General features: G+C 35.8%; 1 protein-coding gene across 1 annotated transcript in view; it reads right to left on the bottom strand.

The window, feature by feature from the left end:
- fw (CUB and Sushi multiple domains furrowed) overlaps positions 1–20,471 on the bottom strand; it is a 148,937-nt gene that overhangs the window by 64,035 nt on the left and 64,431 nt on the right. The gene's annotated exons all lie outside the window — the stretch shown is intronic.

Raw genomic sequence — 20,471 nt, 5'->3', positions numbered from 1 at the left:
CAGCCTTTCCTTTTTGTCATTCCGGACATTTTGGTCGTCGTCGAAGACGGCCAGAGTCGCATTCATTCAATACGGCAAATAACAATACGCCAACCAACAAACTCCCACGTCAACGTATACGCTATTTTATATTCATGGGCAAGTTTTACATTTGAAAAGAAACTGTTCTTGGCGATGAAGGCTTCCGAAAAAATCGATTTGTATAAAGCGGGAAAAAAAATGTTTTTTTTTTTTATCTATATAGTAAAAGTGAAACTCCGAAACGTAAGGTCCCTGGAATGGTGTATTATTTGGGCTGCTCCATTACATATTGGAAAGTTACTAATTTCTTACTTCGTGATGCTCCGAGGTCAGGGACTGAGCAATAGAATTTGGAGCATTTTTTGATTCAGAAGTAAATGAATTGAAGTTATCAGACTGCTATACTCCCCATGTTGGAGGCGTTTTCCATACGAAGTTACATTTTTACCTCGAATTTGAAATTTTGCGCGCTCCTAGGCCGAAAAAAAACGTTTTTTGTTTTTATGAAACCATTTTTGATACATAGAAATAGCTATACCCACAATTCCCCAAGTCAAAAGACGGGGATGGAAATTAGCTTTTATTTGACTCGATTTTCTCATTATTTTCATTAGGAAAACGCCCTCCGATTCTGAGCGCTATTTCGGCAACTTCGGTTCATTTATTTCTGATAAAATAGAGGCAATCAGGTAAGAAGAGTTCCAAATTATTAATGTCTTATTTAATTAAAGAAACAGGTTATTTGGAATTTATTAAATTGAAAATTTATTGATTTTATGGAAAATGAAAATAAGAAATTTTTGGATGGAGTAATTCAAGTTGTATACAGTATATTTGGTTCAATATTTTAGGAAGATAATTAAATCTAACTACGTCTTTATTTAAAATTCTCATTACACACGAAAGTGGAGAACAGTTTCGTATAGCATGCCAAAGATAAACGCCATTGTATTCGGCAATGCGTGATATAAGTCCGGTATCGATACGTTAAGGAATTGCAAACAATGGTGCCGATAACTCTTTTGTTTTATTCCTTATACAAAGAAATGTTTGTATCTTTTTCCGCACGCTTCATTCGCTAGTCTCCTCTCGTCGCTTTTATCAGCCGAAGACCGTATATTTATTGCCGATTAATTCTCTCTCAGAGACTATAGAGAGCGTATTCTGATTCGCCGCCACTAACGTGTCTCTTTGTATTAACTTGGTAAAAAATATATGCTAATTTAATATTCTTTTCCGTTACCGTTTTCAATAACTTACGAAATAAATTTTATTTTCTCGAGCGAATATAAAAGGAACTAGGAAAGGTTTTGTTTCTAAAGTTTGCATCGAGGCTGGTTTTACGATTTTCAAATGATAAATTTTCGATAAAGGTATTTTCTTTTGGGACTACAACCCAAGGTTCTTACAAGCGGCACTACAACCCAAGGTTCTTACAAGCGGCACTACAACCCAAGGTTCTTACAAGCGGCACTACAACCCAAGGTTCTTACAAGCGGCACTACAACCCAAGGTTCTAAAGCCCCATTTTCATGCTCGCTGGTAGCGGGTAAAAATCGTCAAAATCCGCTTCAGCTATACACTTTTTCACTTTCCGCGTCGATCTGTTTCAAACAGATATTTTAGCTTTATTTTCACGCTTGCGAGTGGCGGAAGCGAATTTTGACGATTTTTATCCGCTACCAGCGAGCATGAAAATGGGGCTTTACAAGCGGCACTACAACCCACTTGACATCCTGGGGAAACAAAAGTCTCACCTAAAACTTTGCCAGTTTAAAAACATATTTTGCTCTGTATTTTATCAACAATCTTCACGGACATTTCAAAAACATTTACGGTTCAATGAACAAATGCCCTATTTCCGTTCAAAAAGTTTTTTAACAAAACATTGGTTAATACCAGAAGTATATAATAAATATCTTACGAGAGAAGTATTCATCGAGAAGTATTCATCTCTTACGAGAGAAGTATTCATCGAGAACTATTGATCTCTTACGAGGGGCGAAATGCATCATTTAGTGAGTTTCTAAAACTATTACAGAGAGTAATTATTTATTAATTAGGACTAGAGTTGTTAATTTAATTAAATGCGGAAAATTATCCGCAAATCGGAAAAATAAAAAATTGAAACATATTACTTTTTAAGGGTTTTGATTCTTGACTAGTCTAGAGGTTTAGTTTCACTTTTTGATTCGAAAAAATGCCGTCAAATTTAAATTTACGAACCATATCATGGTATGAAAACCTTTCTTATTTTTATTTTCTTTTCGGAAAAATACGAAACATTTTCCGGAAAATTTTCCGACTCACAGCTCTAATTGGGACGTATAGTGTAATTTTAACATTTTACATGACTATGTGGGAACGATCCACGGGCACAATGGTCTGGTTTCCCTCATTTCACGAGAGGGGGGAGGGAAAACGTCACCCTCGTGAGCTTCAGTCGCCAATGAGATATCGAACCGATTTGATTGACCCTTAAACGGAGGCGCGTATACCAGAGTTGTCACAATATTTTCAAATTCAAATTCCCTGACCATTTTAAGAGATTTCCCTGACCTTTTAAGGCCAAAATTAGACAATTCGGAACTTTATATTTGACTTTTACCAGAAGTTAATAAATTTAAGTCAACTTATATTTCAGTACAAAACTTATTTCAACGCTAAAAAATTAGCAAACTTTCAAGGAAATAAATAGTAATTACAGAATTTGTCATGGATCTAGAGTAAAATTAAATTTAAAAAATGGCAAGATAAAATTTGATTCACTGACTTTTCTCTAACATTTTACAAATTCTTAAAATCCCCAGACCTTTTAGGCCCATTTAATATACCCTGACCTTTTAGGTCCATTTTTAAATACCCTGATCTTTTAGGCCCATTTTTAAATTCCCGGACCTTTTAGGCCAATTTTTAAATTCGCTGACCTTTTAGGCCCATTTTTAAATTCTCGGACCTTTTAGGCCCATTTTTAAATCCCCTGACCTCTTAGGCCCATTTTTAAATACCCTGACCTTTTAGCCCCATTTTTAAATTCCCGGACCTTTTAGGCCAATTTTTAAATTCGCTGACCTTTTAGGCCCATTTTTAAATTATCGGACCTTTTAGGCCCATTTTTAAATCCCCTGACCTCTTAGGCCCATTTTTAAATACCCTGACCTTTTAGCCCCATTTTTAAATTCCCGGACCTTTTAGGCCCATTTTTAAATTGCCGGACCTTTTAGGCCCATTTTTAAATTGCCGGACCTTATAGGCCCATTTTTAAATAAAAAGGCGGAAATTCGTCTCGATATGGTCATTCTCCAAAAATAAATAGATTCTTGGAAATCCTAAACTAATAAAGTCCTTCCACCAATAACCAAGTTTTCCTTTTATAGGGGGGCCACCTTACACTCTCCATTAACTCGTAAAATACGTTCCGGAGAACCCTTCAAACGTACGAACATAGTTTTACAGTGCCCCTTTTACGCGTTTACAAATATAAATTTTAAACATATTTAAAACTTTTCCAAGAAAGGTATATCGAGACGACTAGAGGGAAAACTCTAAAGCCGGCTAACCTAGAAAGTTGGACGGCTCTTCGCGGCTTTGACAGGTGGGCTTCGTGGACTGTCTACGTTATACAGGGTGTCGACTAAAAAACGATCCAGGCCGAATATCTCAGAAACCGTTTTCTCTAGGAATTTGAAATTTTTATGTTACGTAGCTCGTGCAGGGGGCCAAAGAAGAATGATAACCTCGATGACCTTGAACCATGTCTTCAAGGTCATCCAAAAACTATCTCGAGAACCGTAAGTGTTAGAAAGTTGGTTTCAATTAGAAAAGTGTTCCCCGTCACGTTTTATGCCTACATAGCGTGAACATGATCGGATTCGACCAATAGTAAGTCGAGAAAATTGGTACCAAAATCACAAAGCTCGTAAAAGGGAAAATTGCAAGACAGCGCTAATAACTCCAAAACAAGTCGTGCTACATTATCGTAATTTGCTAGACAATCGCATCATCGTAGGATATTTTAATATTTGGAAAATTGTATGACCTTGAAGGTCATACTAAAATTATCTCGAGAACCATTACGTTTAGAGCAAAAATTCCAATTAGAAAGTTGTTCTTCGTCACATTTTATGTATTAATAACTTTAAATTATAATTTCTAATTGGAATTTTTGATCTAAGCCTAATGGTTCTCGAGATAATTTTAGTATGACCTTGAAGACATGGTTCAAGGTCATCGAGGTTATCATTCTTCTTTGGCCCCCTGCACGAGCTACGTAACATAAAAATTTCAAATTCCTAGAGAAAACGGTTTCTGAGATATTCGGCCTGGATCGTTTTTTAGTGGACACCCTGTATAGACGCGTATATACGCCGAAATCGGAGATGCCAAAATTGACAGACTTTTATTTTCGCGAGGGGTCTCGTACCTCGAGACAGGATGCCCGTCAAAAAGCCACCGTCGCTGCCTACGCTAAATAACGCGCTTCTTTTTCCCCGCAAGAGTCTTTTCGGAGCTTTGCCAGCAGGAAACACGCTCGGCTGGACGACGTCTCTGTAGCCAAGTAAGCCCGAGAATAACCCGAGATAGGCTTTGTTTCGCTCGAAGCCAGGCGCGCGGGTAAAGTCGATTGAAGCCGACCTACCCGCAAATTTCACTTCGGACGTTATTATAAATCTTAGCGGAAGGTTGATGGTCCAAAATGTTATAGCCATACCGAGAGTCTGGTTACGCACCAACCCGTAACCGACAATAAATTGGTTTCAAAAAACGTTAGCAATATTTCAAGTTGGAAAATTTGGAAAAATGCTACGAAAATTTCAATTAGAATAACATCATTATTCTATTAATACTATTGGAGCTGCAAACTGGGGGAGGAAATATGATTTATAAAATACTTTAATGAGCTCAAAAATACTTTTAAGGAGCGCGTAAAATATTTTAAACTTTAATTTTTGATATTTTAGCGAAAGTTTTTCGGCGTTCCTTTCAAACATTCCAACGCTCTTTACAACTTCTCAACACTTTTTAAATAATTCCAACGCTTCTTAAATCATTCCAACGCTTTTTAAATAATTCCAACGCTTCTTAAATCATTCCAACGCTTTTTAAATCATTCCAACGCTTCTTAAATCATTCCAACGCTTCTTAAATCATTCCAACGCTTCTTAAATCATTCCAACGCTTTTTAAATCATTCCAACGCTTTTAAAATCATTCCAACGCTTTTTAAATCATTCCAACGCTTCTTAAATCATTCCAACGCTTCTTAAATCATTCCAACGCTTTTTAAATCATTCCAACGCTTCTTAAATCATTCCAACGCTTCTTAAATCATTCCAACGCTTCTTAAATCATTCCAACGCTCCTCAAATAATTCCAACGCTCCTCAAATAATTCCAACGCTCCTCAAATAATTCCAACGCTCCTTAAATCATTCCAACGCTCCTCAAATAATTCCAACGCTCCTCAAATAATTCCAACGCTTCTTAAATCATTCCAACGCTTCTTAAATCATTCCAACGCTCCTCAAAACAGTCCAACGCTCCTCAAAACAGTCCAACGCTCCTCAAAACAGTCCAACGCTCCTTAAATCATTCCAACGCTTCTTAAAGGGAATATAACCTCAGGTTTTTTGGTGTGGAACACCAACACTTCGTTCATTTCCCGCTCCCTCTTATGGCTTCAGATATTTTTGGCGCTGGTTAGTGATTTCCCGCCAAAATTGTTAACATAAAAACATAAAAAAACCTTAAAAAAGACTTAATGTTATATTTCCTTTAAATCATTCCAACGCTCCTCAAAACAGTCCAACGCTCCTCTAATAATTCCAAAGCTCCTTAAATCATTCCAACGCTCCTCAAAATTGTACACCGCTCCTCAAATAATTCCAAAGCTCCTTAAATCATTCCAACGCTCCTTAAATCATTCCAACGCTCCTCAAATAATTCCAACGCTCCTTAAATCATTCCAACGCTCCTCAAAATTGTACAACGCTCCTCAAATAATTCCAAAGCTCCTTAAATCATTCCAACGCTTCTTAAATCATTCCAACGCTCCTCAAAACAGTCCAACGCTCCTCAAAATTGTCCAACGCTCCTTAAATCATTCCAACGCTCCTCAAATAATTCCAACGCTCCTTAAATCATTCCAACGCTCCTCAAATAATTCCAACGCTCCTTAAATCATTCCAACGCTCCTCAAATAATTCCAACGCTCCTTAAATCATTCCAACGCTCCTTAAATCATTCCAACGCTCCTAAAATCATTCAAACGCTCCTCACATCATTCCAACGCTCCTTAAACCATACCAACGCTTCTTAAAACAGTCCAACGCTCCTTAAACAATTTCTACGCTCCTTAAACAAATTCAACACATCTTAAAATATTTTAAAAACCACCTTTCATTTTCTTATCGGTTTGGCAGCCCATAAATAATATCGCATTATGCTACGAGAAATATTGGATGAAATTTTCGAAAATTCATTGTTCATAAACGTCACTTTACTTAATATTAAAAAAAAAGTTCCTTTACGAAATTCCGATGAGCGACGGATAAATAAATTCATAATGAATTCTTACCAAAGTTCGAATAAATTGTTCCGTTAAAAGCGGGGCAAAGGGGAGGAGGGGGCGTGTAATTAATGTCCACCGGGATAAATCAGTTGTCAAAAAATTGTCGCGCCCTCATTAAATAAGGGACAGAGGGAGGAAATATCGGCGATCCACGGTGCTCAAAAAACGAGCGGAAAATTGGAGTCTAATTATTCCGAGATTTAATACTAAAAGCGCGTGATAGCAATACTAAAATCTTGAGGGTTGTTAATCAACAAGTTCTCATTACGGCGCCCGTCGAAGTCGCCATGACAACCGGTGACCCGCGGGGAGTAAACAAACTCCGAACTTTATATATATACATACCACACACGCCACAGATTAATTATGTACAGCGTAGCGAGCGCCACCTCACGGTCAATAAAACTTAATATATAACTGTTGATATTTACTTCAGTTTACCGCGTGATTAAGTGAACCCGCGTAAACAATAACGGAACGATAAAACCGTAATCGATGACGAGATAGTGCCATCTAGGAGCAACAAACACAAGGAGAACGCAGCTAGCCTTTAAACACGCTGCACGTTTTACGGAAAGAGGGAAGACAATTTTCCCCTTCCGACGGCAGCGTCTGTCCAATGAAAAATGTACGCAATAAAATGCACAACTTCTGACGGGTTGCGTTCTCTTTGTGTGGTGTGCTGTGTTTGTTGCTCCTAGGTGTCATGGTGCCACTTTGACACGATTGGCCATGCCTACCTACAGTAATGACATCTGTACTAGGATTTTGTCGAATCTGAGAAACAACTATCGGGACGGCAAGTACGTAAGGTACAGATAGATCCAATTTTAATAAAAAACGTCTCGAGGTTATATTTCATAACTGATACTAGAAGATACTACACCTTTATCTTAGTCAAACGACGACACTGTACTAAGATTTAGTTGAATTTACGATACAAATATCGGGACGAGGGATAATGTTTAGTATAGATATGTTTCAATATATGTTTCACCGCTGATGTATAACGATACTACACTTGGATCTTAGTCAAACGATGAAAAAAACGTATTATTAAATTTAAAAAGAATAATTTTTAGCAAGTCATCTGTTTAGTTGATTCAAAAACGTACTACACTTTGATCTTAGCTAAATGATGAAGAAACTTTTTTAATATTAAATTAAAAATATATTTCTTTATAAATCCTCCATTTTTTGTTTATACGAATAGGACCTACATACGACGAAGAAGTTTATTATTACATTTCAAAACAAATTATCATTTTCTTTTAACAAAACAAAATATAATTTTAGAAGTACGTATCAACTATCAACATTTTAATAATTCATTTACGTTTTTTTTTTCAAAAGTACGTTACAAATTTACCCCAAAAACTATACAACAAAGAAAGCTATAAAATTGATACCTATTTGTAGAAATGCAGTTTCAGTTATCGCATCCACCTATTGCTCAACAAGGCAGAGCGAACATTTCTCAAGTTGTAAGATAAAATATTATACTGTCGGGATTTCCAAAGTTTACTGGTAATCGTACATTTTAAGTCTCGAAATATTTTCGCCAAACTCGGTTTAGCAAATCAGGTTTTGACCGTGAACTCTTCGCTTTAGAACAAATGACGCAAAACTCGACTTTCATCATATTTAGTCTCGTTGCTTTTCGAAATATTCGTAGATAATGGAGTTAAATGTGTGGCACCTTGTCAGACCGTCTCCCACCAGCGGCTCGATTTTTAAACGCTCTCAATTTCGAGAGGGCTACCCTTGAAGAGGGTTGTGTGTTTAGAGCTTACCGAGGTGGACTCGGAATCGGGCTATAATGGAGGGGGGTCGGAGGAACCGGCCCGGAATCAGAAGGTCTACGCCCATCCGCCGAACAAGGACACGCGTCTTAAAACCAAATAGAAAACACTCGTTTAAAAATTTTCAAGGTTATAATCTTTAATCGAGAACCTATAAAACTTAGTTTGTTTCGTGTCGAAAAGTGGGCGCTGCCATTTTCAACACACCATGACCGGCCACACTGATTTTGTAACTGTTTTGTTAGTAAATTTCTTTTGAGTTCGTTAAATATGTTCGCAATCTTTAGATCTTTTTAACCAATAGACTGACAAGGAGAGTACCCGAGGTGTTTATTGCCGATTTTGTTCAAAGTCGGGCGAAACGTAGACCTATATGAGATATGAAATTTCTCAAAAGGAGACGTTGCACTACCCATTCGATTTGTCATGGCAACCGAAATTGTTTTCGACCACTTAAAACTAAAATAAGATTTTTTCCTTATTTTACCCCAAAAATGTTCCAATTTACCCAAACTTGATGAAATTTACCTAAATGTAGTCCAAATTACCCATTTCGTGATTTTCAAATTTTTTAAACCGAGAAAATGCCGTGCTTTTTTTAAATGGAGATTTTTTGTTTTAAGTGGTCAAAAACATTTTCGATTGCCATGGCAAATTGAATAAGTAGTGCAACGTCTTCTTTTGGGAAATTTCATATCTCATATAGATCTAAATTACGCCCAACTTTGAACAAAATCGGCAATAAACACCTCCGGTACTCCCCTTGTGAGTAGACCTAGGGGTTTGACAAAACTTAAGGGGAAATAATCGAGGCTACAGAACGGGTTAGTTAATCCACCACCGAACCAACCACTAAAATTATTGAGATCATATTTTTCGAGTTAATCCAGCAACGATCCTCATGATGGTAAAACTTTGCAAACTATTTCCGGCATAATTAGGATCTCGTGTGGCAGATAATGTCAGTAATGGTAAGACATAATGGCTGACCAAAATTGTTAGAACGCGGCGACATAGTTAATCCGATAACCTTTATGGAGGCAGCGCCGCGGGGTTATCATTACGACCATCTTTTCACGTAAGAAGTTATCGTTCCCAGGAGGATGTATATTCGGCGCCCATAATTCACATCCGCGGAGGTCCAAATTTGGCCCGATATCCCCAAATTTGACATTGTTAGTCGCGCGGGCGCGCGTACATACACGTCGTAATTACGCGAGCCGGACTCCATTAATACTCTTCAATCACTGGGAGGCTTTCTCGCCTTCGACGAAGTAATAAACTTTAAACGTCACCTAGATTCCCGAACCTTCTCTCTACCTTAGCATTCATTATCCGCGACAATTTTTGTCATTAGGCGCGAGGGGAGAAAAAATTAGGCCCGCTAAATGACGGGGGTTCGCTTTGGCGTGAGCGTGTCAATTAAAAATTAATAGAATCAAGACGCGATACTTAACGGGGACATACTGAAGGTGATCGACGTCGAAGGAAAAAAGGTTCATCGTGTATGCCTCGCCGACAACTTTTCAAAAATTCCCATAAAATTAATTAGTAACGTGTTTTCTCGACGGAGCGAGAAAAAAATTATAAATAGCCGCTTAATGTTTAATGAGTTTCCGAACGGCGTTCCGAGTTGGTTTCGGCGTGTCAAACTGGAAAAAAATATCACCAAAGTTTTCAAAAAGTTCGAAACGATCTCCGACAATTTGCGAGGTTAAAAAGTATCACGGATCAAAGGTCACCCTATCAGATGCCGTATCGAAATTTCGTCCTCATTCCCGTTTTAGAATCCCGAGATCAGAAAGGGAGATTTCGCGGTGCCCTTCGTTGAATCAGGTCATGTCAGGTCAGTTCGAAGGTCTGTAGCTTTTGAATGTACCAAAGTGATTACGTCCTTGATCTACAGATTTTGATAACGCTAAATCTGTAGGTTTTTTTTTCATATAATCTGCGCGCATTGTTTTAGGAAGTAATTAGCCCTCGGGTTAGACCAAATGGGCCATCTCGACCTTCAAAATATATTAAAATAGTATAACGAAAAATAACTATAGCTATGACCTTTAAAATAGTCATCTCAACCTTCAAAATAGCGACCTTTTACATGAAAAATTTGAGCACGATTAGATCAGACTATATAACATTACGAACAAGATTCAATCACCCACTTTGAAAACGCGGAGGAAGACAAAATCGTACATTTCTACATTTACTCTCCCGATTTCTACGGAGAAGAAAAAAAGAGTCCCTTTCGACCCTTGACCTTTTGAAGACGAGTGGCTCCTAATATAACGTCGATTAAACCTACAGAAGAGTATAGTTACGTCGGTACAAGAGTATAGATTAAGCCAGATCAAGCCGCAAAAGGATAAATAATATCGGGGAAGTTTCAGCGAGTAATCTAATAAAGGAAAGCGACGGCCTATGGGAAATCGGCCTCCATCGACGCTTAGAAAAACAATGAAAAGCCGAAGCCCGCCATCCCCGCACCTTTTTCCCACGACTTGAGGTCGGATCAAGTCCAAGTACAATAAAGACGAGTCGATCCAGTCACCGCTTACTTCGAACAAAGCCGGTGACGGATACCTCGAATCTTCTTCGGCATTTCTCCGATGATCGGAGGGGGGGGGGGGGCATATTGGCAATGACTCGGAAAAGCTAATAAAATAGGGGAACGTTTACCAGTTCATCTAGTCGAGATACACCGGCGAAGGTAAAGAGGCTCGGATTCGTATCGGCGCGAGAGCTATCAGGGGTCAATCCGGCCGCCGGGTTAACGCGACTACTTTCCTTCCAAACAATTTAGTTCTCGGAGGACAGAGACTGTGGTGCCATCACCACTTTTACGTTCAGAGACCCCGCGATTCGGTCGCACGCGCGAATTCATCCCACGAATGGAGAAAACTTTTTCGAATCTCGTCTTCAGGGTCATTGCACCGATACATTCGCCGTAGAGTGAAGAGTGGTGTGTTGGTTACGCGTCAAGGGCCCATTCTGGATTTCACGCGGCCCGGTTTTCTTTCTAAACCAATAACGTTGAAAAAGAGTTCCGTGCCCTCGAGCGTTACGAATGCTATTGCCATTTTGAATAGCGATGATTCAGAACGTTTGACAAGAATGGACCGTATTGTCTTCATTATTATTATTATTTTGATAATGGGTGGGAGGATTGTTGGTGACATTTTGTTATTTTTTAAGCGTCGCTATTTTAAAAATCCGTGGAATTAATTGTCTTAATTTGACTTGGAATTTTGATCATAGTTGAATTGGTTAAATGTGCTTTGCTTTATTATCTTATAGTGTTATTTAGAAAAACGGTTTTTGAAACAGGTATAGTTTTGGTTCAAAAGCACGTAGGTTTTACTAAATCATATAATACGTAGATTCTACTAAATGCTAATGCGTAGGTTTTACTAAGTCCTAATACGTAGATTCTACTAAGTCCTAATACGTAGATTCTACTAAGTCCTAATACGTAGATTCTACTAAGTCCTAATACGTAGATTCTACTAAATCCTAATACGTAGATTCTACTAAATCGTAATACGTAGATTCTACTAAGTCCTAATACGTAGATTCTACTAAGTCCTAATACGTAGATTCTACTAAGTCCTAATACGTACGTTCTACTAAATCGAAATTGGAGATTCAAACTAAATCGAAATTGGAGATTACTAAATCCTAATATGGAGATTAAAACTAAATCCTAATATGGAGATTCAAACTAAATCCTAATATGCAGATTCAAACTAAATCCTAATATGGAGATTCAAACTAAATCCTAATATGGAGATTCAAACTAAATCCTAATATGGAGACTCAAACTAAATCATAATATGGAGATTCAAACTAAATCCTAATACGTAAATTCAACTAAATATTAATATGTAGCTGTAACTTCTTAAATACTATGTCGGGACTTTTGTCATCTCATTAGAGTTTTTTGGTGACAAAATTAGGCGTGACGATTAAAATAAGGCCAACTTCTCGGTTCGTTAAGTAGCCATTTTTTTAGTGTTGAAATATTTATACGAGGTATCTGTAACAAATATATGAATAACAATGCAAAAACCATGGCAATCGATTGATTTTACATCAAACGCAATTACCTCCTGAACTCTATTATAACATCGATCTATTTACAAAAAATTCAAGGAAAACCAGCGAATTGTGAAAATTACGACATTAAAACTTTCTGTTAAAAGATAAATTACCCGGAACTAATCTTGAATAGAACTAAATAAGATCACTTTGAAACGAAAAAATATAATTCTAGAAAGAAAAAGATAATTTAACAACGAAATAAAATAACTCTATAATTAAATAAAATATATCTCTAATTAAAAAGATATTCCTATAATTAAATGAAATATATCTTAATTAAATAAGATAACTTTAGAATCAGGTACAGTAAATCTAGAACCAAATAAGACAACTGTAAAACGAAATAAGATAAAGTCTAAAATGAAATAAGATAAAGTCTAAAACGAAATAAGATAAAGTCTAAAACGAAATAAGATAAAGTCTAAAACGTAATAAGATAAAGTCTAAAACGAAATAAGATAAAGTCTAAGACGAAATAAGATAAAGTCTAAAACGAAATAAGATAAAATCTAAAACGAAATAAGATAGTCTAAAACGAAATAAGATAGTCTAAAACGAAATAAGAAGTCTAAAACGAGATAAGAAGTCTAAAACGAAATAAGAAGTCTAAAACGAAATAAGAAGTCTAAAACGAAATAAGATAGTCTAAAACGAAATAAAAAGTCTAAAACGAAATAAGATAAAGTCTAAAATGAAATAAGATAGTCTAAAACGAAATAAGAAGTCTAAAACGAAATAAGAAGTCTAAAACGAAATAAGAAGTCTAAAACGAAATAAGTCTAAAACGAAATAAGAAGTCTAAAACGAAATAAGATAGTCTAAAACGAAATAAGAAGTCCAAAACGAAATAAGTCTAAAACGAAATAAGAAGTCTAAAACAAAATAACTCTAGAACGAAATAAAATAAAACATTTAAATATAGACAGTCTTTGTACGTATAGTAAAATAAGAAATAGGTTAAAATTCAATTTTGTACAAAAATATTTTTTACTGGCACTTCAGTTTCAAATCAAATAAAATTTAAATTTACACAAGTTGATTTTAAACTATTTCATATTTAGAACTCTTTTTTTTTCTTCATTTGTTTAAATTATACAAAATGAAATAACAAAAGATAAAAAATTCGTGAGCTATAACAAAAAAGGAGTCTCTGTAATATCTCGGTTCCTTCACCTTTCGGAGATAGACGTTAGAGCGAAAGTGAGACAACAACAACAGTTGGTGCTGGGCAATAAAAGCGATTAGAAGCGGCGATAAAGAGGCAAAAAAATCCATTAGGAACGCCCAGTTCACTTAAACATACACTCTCACACATAGTCGGACGGAATCGGCTAAACTCCGAAAGCTTATATATAAAGGAACAAAACTCGCAAAAAAGGGTTTGTTTATGGTGGACATTAATGAAGAAGGACTTAAGTTAAAGGGCGTAAATGTATCAGGAAATGACGGGAATGGAACCAAAAAAAATAGATATATAAAAAAACACAGTCGCGGTGGAAAAATATTTTTTTTCACGAAACAGGGTATAATAAACATCCAATTTCTAAAGGGATTCATCCACGCTAGAGGAATTTTATTATTACACTTTTTAAAATAAAAATAACTTTACCGCGAGAAATAAAAAAATGTAGTTTAGACGAAGGTAATATTCTGGCGAGAGCAATCTCTTTTTAAAAGGATTTCTGCCGCTCCCATTTCTGGCTTTCTTTTAGTCGCCCCCTCTACCCCCCGCGCCATCTTGCGGCCAGAAGACAGAAGAATAAAAAAAGAAAATTTCCCTCCGCCATCTATTGTTTAAAAAGTCATCAAGGAATCAGGGACGGGCATAAACGTCGTTGGACTTGATTTCCAGCTTGGATTATCGTTTCCATCCATCTAGCGCCGAAGCATTTTAGGCGCTCACGCCACGACGGCCACGACGACGCCGAAAGAGAACGCAGCACGCTTCGCCGCGATTACCATCTATCTATACTTCTTCAAAAGCGACCGTCCCAGGCCGATTCACTTCTTCCAATTGTAAGCGAGGGGCTAGCCACTTTCGAAATAAAATGAACACCGGATTTCTCATTTACAAATATTTCTAATATTGCCATTCTCATTCTGTTTTTGGATTTCCCAATATTTGTCGATATTTCCCATATTTGTCGATATTTCCCATATTTGTCGATATTTCCCATATTTGTCGATATTTCCCATATTTGTCGATATTTCCCATATTTGTCGATATTTCCCATATTTGTCGATATTTCCCATATTTGTCGATATTTCCCATATTTGTCGATATTTTCAATGTTTCTCGATATTTTACATTTTTCTCGATATTTTACATTTTTCTCGATATTTTCAATGTTTCTCGATATTTTACATTTTTCTCGATATTTTCAATGTTTCTCGATATTTTACATTTTTCTCGATATTTTCAATGTTTCTCGATATTTTAAACTTTTCTCGATATTTTCAATGTTTCTCGATATTTTACATTTTTCTCGATATTTTAAATTTTTCTCGATATTTTCAATGTTTCTCGATATTTTCAATGTTTCTCGATATTTTACATTTTTCTCGATATTTTTCAATATTTCTCGATATTTTTCTATATTTCTCGATACTTTATCTGACACATTTTTATATTTTTCAGAATAAATTAAAATTTATCGAGATTTCGAATATTTCTTTGTGCTTCCCGAGATTTTCAATATTTATCCGCATTTCTGAAAATTCCTATATTTTTGGTGGATTTCTAGATTTTTATAAATAATGATTTCAATTCCTGCGTGCTCGTACACCAGATTTCTTAATTCGCGCCTTTTGATAATAAAAATAAGAGAAAATAATCGTAGATTTTAATAATAACATTTTGAAAGAACAGCGCCACGATACTTCAAATATTGCCATTTTTGCATTTTCAGTGTTAATTTGACGCGACAGAAATCATCCTCCATTTTCTTTCAAAAGACTCACCTACCCGCAGAGCCACACAATGGGAGACGCCAAAATAAATTATATAAATAAATATTGAGACGCGTGCTTTTGACGCGTTGCCATGGCGCTATCGAAAGATTCATTGTTCATCAAAATTTCGCTCTATCCTCCATCCGAACTTTAATCCAAGATTTAATAACAAATTAACCACTTCTAATTTTTCAACGCGGCTTACGCTATTCGATAAACAATTAATTATCCTTAATATAATATAATTACTTTAAGAAAACCCGAGATTTAGTTATCACCAATTATAACGAAATATTTGAGCACACTTTTAGATAATTTGATCAAAGAAACACCGTCTAGACCGAACCGTTAAAAGAAACTTAAACATACAAAATTTAAATAAATGAAAGGCAATTTTTTTCTTATAATTTAGTTTTAAAAATTAACGGTATTAAAATCTCTTCACCCTAAGAACAAACTTAAGAAGTTTATTTAAAAAAAACGTATCTTGCGTATGAGAGTAAACTTTGAATAAAATTTAAGCAGCCTTGTATTCAATGATAATTATTTTAGAATTTGCCCCCGCAGGTACACTTTATAATAACGGATAGAGGCAATCACGGGCCAAGGCGTGGGCTTTCATAAGTTTGAAAGGATCGCGAAGATAGTAGAAGAAAAGAAGACTTTTTTCGCTTAAATTCTCAAAACTCGCGCTGTCCAAATATTTGATTTTAATTACGGAGGACATCCTAATTGAAAAGAATTGGGAGCTAAAATCAATGGCTTTGAACTCTGACGATGAGGAGATTGAGGGGGAGGGGATTATGGGTGTAAATAAATTAGGCGCCATCCAATGACCCCCCCCCCCCTTCAGAATCCTCGCCGTCTCTTAATTCCAGAATGAGTTTGTCGCCACGAAGGTCAAGTGATAGCGAAATCAAAGGGTGTACCGCGTTGAATCGCCTTTTCGCGAGACGCCAGTTGAGTCTGCACTATAGCGAATATATACATGGTTTAGAACAGCGAGCACCCGAATATCGTAATAAATGAGGATTTCCCGAGACAGACTGAGTTAATCGCGTTAAGATACACACATCGATATTGCCATTCGACTAGAAAGGTTAGAGGTCAATAAAATAACTAGTAATAGCGCGGTAATTCCATAGACTGCCGTCCGGTTGGTGGACCTATACTCCGAAATATCGATAATATTAAATCCGTATAGAATTTTAAAACCGGGTGCACCTCGTTGAAATTATAAATTCATCCCGCCATGCGTGAAATCGATTGGACCTTAATTTACGCTCCACGTCGTGGTTGACGGTATAGTAGCTTTAAAGATTTCGTTATATCGTCATTTATCGAACTTATTCGAGATATTTATTTAAAAAGGCAGTGTTAAACGCGTGGGGACCTTAATAGTTATACAATAAGCGGATTGTACGGTTGTCAATAACTCCCATTGTCAACGTAACTATTAAGCCAAATCTGCTAATTCCCTTATTAACACGACTACAAATCTTGCTAGTGGAGAAATCTCCCTTTCCCGCCCGTGACCCTATCAGGGTCTATGTGGAAATTTAACTAATTTTTCTCTAGAACGATTTATTTGGTATTTGGATGTCGTAAGTATTTGATTTAATAGCCACTTGAAATAAAGTTATCTAACATACACAATATAGTAGCAACACTCGCCTAAAATTATGGATAAATTAAAATATCCTAAAAAAATCATAACTTTACCAACTGAGATATTTATCCGTATTTTTACGCAAGTGTTGCTAAGATTCGGTGAATATTAGAAAACACATTTCTAATGGCTAAAATCCAATACTTACGCCATCTCAATACCGACTATATAAATCGCAAATAAAATCTGAATATCTAGGATTTTTTTAAAGATATGTATCCAGTATCTAAGAATATAGTTCAAAGTATAGGTGTGTATCAATTTTTAAAGCTGCATGACCATTCCGAACAATTCAGGTAATAAATGTTGCCATTAGTCAACCTAGTAAATTAAGGTCACTTGAAAAAATTTAAAAAATTAAATTTTCAAAACTTACCCAAAAGGATGAATTTGACCTTATAAGTTAAAATTTTTATTTACCATGGTTTAAAATATTAATTTAATAGTTGTTTAAAGCATGACTGATACTTCATGGTATTCTTGATTTTATTAAAAACAGTTAAAATTTACATGTTTCCGAAGCTTTCGGGTATTTTGAAAACTGAATAATTTTACAGATTGAATTCAATCTGTAAAATTATTCAGTTTTCAAAATACCCGAAAGCTTCGGAAACATGTACATTTTAACTGTTTTTAATAAAATCAAGAATACCATGAAGTATCAGTCATGCTTTAAACAACTATTAAATTAATGAATTTGACCTATTTTGGGTAAAATTGATCAATTTTGGTTAAATTTAAAAAAAAATTGGGTAACCGAGAAAATATCATGCTTTTTTAAATGGAGAGGTCAAAAACATTTTCGGTTGCCATAGGAAAACTAAAGCCCATGCATTGCAACTGTTCCGTTTGGAAATTTTCATACAACCATAAGGTCTACCGAACCCCCGAGTCTCAACAAAATCCGTGATAATCACCTCGGGTAGTCTCCTTTGTTAGTTTAAACGCTCGTCCAATGAAATTTGTACACAACACTGCGTTAGCGTGTTTAAAGGCTAGCTGCGTTCTCCTTGTGTTTGTTGCTCCTAGCTCACAGGCTCTCTCCGTGTAGGCGGAGATTATCATCCGGGAATCGTAAAAACAGGGTCTATAGATGGGGGTACATATTCTCTGTTAACCTCCATACATTCTTGGTAGTGGTGATTAAGATTAATTTAACAGATAATTTTTTATGTGTACATTTATTATTGAAATGAAACTAGATTTAGTAAATCTGTCAACGCATTCCACAAACCGTAAATTACGTAACGATTCAAGCCGCAATGGAACGACCTACTGATAACGAAATCTAGCTCGGGCGCCATCCAAATTGTTTTACCAACGACATCAACGCTGGCATCTAGTCAATATTTGCGTCCGGAGCTGGTAAACCCCAGAGCGGTGCCAAATTAATCGTGGTCCAGACAAAAGATTAGAAAATTTAGGAAAATTTTACATTTAGGACAACATCAGACTCCCCGAAAACAACATCAATTACGAATCTATAATTCCAACGAAGAATCATCCGCGGAAATGAGGGGCGAATAGTCCAAAACTAACGTAACAAATTACGCTTGAAAATTCTGGCGCGCATTTTGAAATGTCCTCCTCGGAGACCAACGACGGGACTGCGAAAGGGGTACCAATCCATTTCAATCTATTCACCCCAACGCGCAGAGGGGACGGAGGGACACTCTACCGCCTAAAACCTTGCTTTATTAAAGCGCGGTACACTTTGGTCTAAAAGCCTACGAAGATTGGATATTGCGGCGCGGGATTAACGGAGATTTGGCTCGAATTCGGGGAAAGGGTTCGGGCTTCGTTCGTATTTTTATACCAAGTTTAATCTAAGATTCCAGATTAAAGCCTAGAGTCCCTAATACGTTATAGCACTCTACGAGGAAATGTGATGGTCCCAAATTGTGCCGCATAACGCGGTACTTTTTCAATAAAATAATCTCGGATAATTTCCTTGAATTGAGTCTTTTTAAAATAACCCGATTTTGCCATAGCAACCACTTTCCAACATACTTTAAATTTAATTTTCGGCCGAAAGACCTTGCGCGTAGTTTCTCTCCAGCGCGATTGGGTGCTTTAAGATACTTAAATTATTTTAGAATAAATCCCAATTTCTAAAAATGTTGAACACAATTTCTAATAATTTCGAACACGTTTTCACTATTTTATACCACTTTGTATAATATTTTTAAATATTTGTAATAATGCGTAGAAGTAACTAAGAACTATGTACGATAGCATTGTTTCCTGCTGCCATGATGTTATACTTTTCAGAATGGAAACTCCCTAAAATCTGTCCGTAGCGCCATCTGGAAAATGCAATAGTGGGATATTTTTACTGAGTACTAATCGGATATTAAATAATGGGAAGATAATTATTTAAATTTGCATTTTCAAAAGTATTATAATTTATAATTATAAAATAATAAAATAGGAGCTTAAATAAACCCCTCTCTGACTGTCTTGCCCCCCTGTTGAAAAATGCTGCCAGATCTATGCAAAGAAAATTCTCAGCTTGGGCAGTATAAAGATAAACCATAGACAAATATGTTATATGTCCAGTCACAGCAGCACAAACTCTATAATAAGCTATGAATGATCTTTTATTTAAAGGACTATTAACAATAAATAATTATGATAAATGACAATTTATTAGCCATTTATATGAAAATGTAATTTTTTTACCACAAATTTGAAATTTTATTGTAATATTTATATTTAGTTAAAGACACTGAATACAAGGCAAAGCGAAGCTCATAAATATTGTGGATAAAGATTTTTAATACATGGCTAATCCAAAAACGGAAACTATGCAGTACCACAGCCAACTTTGATTTCGCGCTGCCGCGCTATAGCGGCCATAACAATCGCCGTGTTTTTGCAAAATAAGATTTTTCCCGCCAGGGAGAAGTAGCGCTAGAACTCCTCACATATTTTCTCTTTTTATTGCCGCCTTCCAGTGCAATCAGCTGTTATTCTTCAAAGAAAAAGTCGTTTTTTCCCAGTTTTTATATTTTTATTTTATTAACGAAAGAGTAAATTAATATTTTAGTTATATTTAAATTATAATTTAGCTTCGAAATATTTTTAATACTCTATTTATATTCTACGACAATAAAAATAAAAAATGTGTATCTCCGGCTCTGCTCCGCCAGATGTGGTCAACACCTTATCACGGTAATGCGTAATTATGAATAGTATTTTTTATAAAACCAATAATTCAAATATTTTAAATTAGGTAATTATTTACCTACATCTTTAAAATAATGTTGTTGATAATTATTCTTGATATTAAATAGATATATTTTTAGTATAGTTGTAAAGTGAATCTTTGAATAACAAAGTAAATGTTACTGAAGT

Source organism: Leiobunum rupestre, chromosome 7 (assembly GCF_980474605.1).
Source record: "Leiobunum rupestre chromosome 7, qqLeiRupe1.1.hap1, whole genome shotgun sequence".
Taxonomy (NCBI): Eukaryota; Metazoa; Arthropoda; class Arachnida; order Opiliones; family Sclerosomatidae; genus Leiobunum; species Leiobunum rupestre.
The sequence above is the reverse complement of the archived record's forward strand: the minus strand, read 5'-3'. Positions and strand labels throughout refer to the sequence as shown.